The 4024-nt window shown below is 47.6% G+C and overlaps 1 pseudogene; it reads right to left on the reverse strand.

Moving 5' to 3' along the window:
* Nucleotides 1-2322: 2322 nt before the first annotated feature.
* LOC146556401 (sulfide:quinone oxidoreductase, mitochondrial pseudogene) lies at nucleotides 2323-3752 on the reverse strand (annotated as a pseudogene).
* Between the last annotated feature and the right edge of the window lie 272 nt (nucleotides 3753-4024).

Raw genomic sequence — 4024 nt, forward strand, 5'->3', positions numbered from 1 at the left:
AGTGGACAGCAAGCTGCCAAGACGCCTTTCAAAAGGCAAAGGATTCACTGACTGCATCTGAGGTGCTAACCCACTTCAATCCCAAGTTCCCAATTCAGCTTGCTTGTGATGCTTCTCCCTATGGGGTGGGGGCAGTGATTTCCCACATTCTCCCAAATGGCGAAGAAAGGCCAATTGCATTCGCATCAAGGACATTAAACACAGCAGAGTCCAACTATGCTCAGCTGGAACGAGAGGCGCTGAGCATTGTATTCGGTGTTCGGAAATTCCACCAGTACCTGTACGGTAGGAAGTTTACACTGTTTACTGACCATAGGCCTCTCACAACCATCCTGGGACCCTATACAGGGATTCCATCTCTTGCTGCTTCACGTCTCCAGAGGTGGGCGTTGATATTGTCAGGACATTCTTATGACATCAAGTATCGCAAATCGGAGTCTCATTGCAATGCAGATGGGTTGTCCAGGTTACCCCTTCCTGTTAAAAAACCCGTCTCTGACACAGTTGAGATCCTCTACTTCAGGGAGGTAGAGACAGCACCTGTTTCGGCTGTGCAGGTGAAAAAGGCGTCCAGAAATGACCCTGTGTTGGCAGCAGTGCTGGACTGGATCATTAAGGGTCTGCCTGCAAGTAAGGGTGTAGACCTGAAGGCTTTCCTGGGAAAGCGGGCGGAGCTTTCTGTTCAGGCGGGATGTTTGCTGTGGGGGAGGAGAGTCATCATTCCCATGTCACTGCGACCAAAACTGTTGAAGCAACTGCATGCAGGACATAGTGGAATAGTGAGAATGAAGGAAATAGCGAGAAGCTATTTTTGGTGGCCAAATATGGACAAACAGATCGAGGAGATTGCTAAGAACTGCTCTTCGTGTCAGATGGTCCGGAACAACCCACCACTTGCTCCTCTTCATCCCTGGGAGTTCCCACAGGAGCCATGGCATCGGGTACACATTGACTTTGCAGGTCCATACGAGGACAAAATGTTTCTTGTAGCTGTTGATGCACACAGTAAATGGCCTGAAGTGACCATCATGAAATCAGCCACCACTGAAAAGACCATAGAAGCTCTAGGAGAAATGTGCAGTAGGTTTGGATCTCCTACTCAGATAGTCTCTGACAATGGACCTCAACTGGTTTCACAGGAAATGGAGGCTTTCCTACAGGCTAATGGAGTGCAGCACATTACGTCAGCTCCATACCATCCTGCAACGAATGGTCTTGCAGAAAGGTTTGTTCAGACAATGAAACATGCACTGAAAACATCACAAGGCCAAGGAACACTGCATCAGAGACTGCACAAGTTTTTGCTTAACTACCGGAATAGTCCACATGCGACCACAAGGACATCTCCTGCCAACGCAATGTTCAAAAGAGATCTGCGCACTACCTTTGATCTTTTGAAACCCTCAACTGTGAAGGACACTGTACAAAAACAACAAGAGAAACAAATCATGTACAGGGGTCAAAAGGTCAAGGGCAGAGTCTTCAGCACCGGCGAGTCAGTGCAGGCCAGGAACTACCGAGGAGTACACAAGTGGGTTCCTGCAACTGTCATTGCTCAAACTGGTCCAGTTTCATATACAGTTCAGGTGGCCGATGGAGTCTGGAGAAGACATGTGGATCAGCTACTCCGGTCCGCACCAGTGTCTGCAGAAGGGTCTTGCGGAGATCTTGAAAATGCACTCATCGACTCGTCAGCCCCTTCACACACACAAGTAGAGAACTCCACCACATCAGGAACAGTGGTTCCACCTGTAAAGGAGACTGTAAGAGAGACTGAGACATCTTCGGTGTCAGGAACAAAGGCTCCACAAGAGAGCACACAGACTGACGTTACCACAGACCGCCGATACCCCAATAGAGAGCGGCGGCCTCCTGTTCGTCTGAGTTATTAGATGGCACCTGACCCAAATGAACGGGGCAGAATAATCCCCATGGGTCATGGGGGAGGTTGAGGTAGTCCACCCTCACTCCCCAAGATAGCAATTAAAAGAGTTGGTGTTGTAACCTTACAGTTAATAAGAGGTGAAATGTTTGTGAGGCTATTACTGTCATGTGCCAGTGAAGACTGAAGTTTGTGAGTAGATCACCTGTTTATTTCATAGTACATCCTTTGTAAGAGGGGAGGAGATGTTGTGTATTTTGGGTTGTAACAGGATCCGTAGTGGGCTTGCCCCGATGCATTATGGGAAATGATGCTTTTCGGCTGTTGCTCGGGCTAGCTCCATGTTAAGTTGCTCCGTTATAATAAATACCGCAAGTTACGTCGTGGTCCGAGTATCATTGTTATACTAGTAACCCGGAGTGAAGATATAACAAAAAACATTCACATTACTCCTTTATCCATATGCGTGTGCACCCTTGGGTAGATGATTACACAATGAATTTCCTTTCAGATTCAAACTGAAGATGAGGTTTCATTTCATCCCAAGATGCATGATTTTCCTGTAAGGTCCCGGTCCGCCCCACAGCCCCCTAAGAAGCCCATGCCAATAGAGGTGAGGCATCACATCTGCTTTCATGTGGTACATTAATTGCCTCTCCTTGGCTTGGTTGAAGGGGAACGTTTCCAGCGGTTGTCCGTTGTAGTCGAACTCTGCCAGGATTACTGTGTTGTAGCTTGTGACCAAGGGACATGTGAAGTATACCCATCATACTTCTTATCTGGTTTTTCTTTTTTCAATATTTTGCTGATAGTTCGGCTCAAGACGGCAGACTGTGCCGTGACAGCTGCTCCGGTTTTGGATGTGGGAAGGTTGGTGCAGTCTCCGATCCCAAACACGTTTGGATACTTGGTATGTTGGAGAGTTTCTTTGTTCAGATCCAACCAGCCGATCTCGTCGGCCAGCGGACTGCCTTTAATCACCGAGCTGGGTCCCATTGGCGGTGTAACATGAAGCATTTCATACTCGATAACTTTGGTTTCCCCTGGTTTGCCAAGATTTTCAAACACAGCTTCTTGCTTATCTGCGCGCACTTCAATCAGGTTGTGCCTCAGGTTAATCTGTAGGTCACGCTTTTTCACAATCTCCCACAGTGAGTCAGCGTATTTCTTTACCCCAAAGATCACAGGCAATGATGTGTTATAGATCACATTGGCTTTTGCTCTTTTGCCCGTCTTCCTGAGGTAGGCGTCTGACAGGTACATGATCTTTTGTGGCGCTCCAGCACATTTCACAGGAGTATTTGGGAAAGTGAACACAGCATTGCCCTCTTTGAAATCCTGCAATGCTTTCCACGTCTTCTCCACAGTTTGGACAGAGTAGTTAGAGCCAATTTTTGGGTGCTCAAACCCCTCTGGGAGTCCTTTGATCTTCTCATAATGGAGCTCTAAACCAAGCGCCACAATCAAATATTCATATGAGATTTCAGTCCCGTCATCTGTGCGTACAGTATTTGTCTCTGGGTTAATTTCCTGAACCTTAGATTTCACCCATTTCACTCCAGATGGCATAAGACTCGCAGTGGGACGGCTTGAGGACGCTACAGTCTTTGCACCAGCACCAACCAGGGTCCATATTGGCTGATAGTAGTGGATCTCGCTGGGCTCCACCACAGCTACATTCTCTGCTCCCACCAGCCTCTTCATCCGGGAGCTCATTGCGATACCGCCAGTTCGTCCTCCCAGCACAAGCAATTTGTAATGCTGTTTGGCAGAGGCAGGGCTGCTTGTGTGAAACTGAGAGATAGCAATGCCCCTCGGGTGGCACTGCTTGAGATGACGCAGTGCATCCATCCTGTGTCTCAGCAGGAGCGCTGTCAACCTCGCGTGTTAATGTCCGTTTAGGCGGAATGCTCTTAGCCTTCATATTAATTAATTTTTGAACAATAATTTAAAAAAAATATTTCGTCACGTCATTATGCGGGCTGCAAGTAGAGGTGACATGGACCATGAGATTGAGGCACAGGCATTAGAGCCTCTTAATGCGCGTTTTGTTTGGATTTCCACCAGCGTGGAATTACCAAAAAAAGATGGGACAGCCTAGCATATGAAACAGGAAAAGACCGCCGTGTAATCCCTTTATTT

Source organism: Mchenga conophoros, linkage group LG16, assembly GCF_057382185.1.
Source record: "Mchenga conophoros isolate Kocher_MC1m ecotype Shallow Benthic linkage group LG16, M_conophoros_male_GT1.1, whole genome shotgun sequence".
In the NCBI taxonomy this organism is placed as follows: Eukaryota; Metazoa; Chordata; class Actinopteri; order Cichliformes; family Cichlidae; genus Mchenga; species Mchenga conophoros.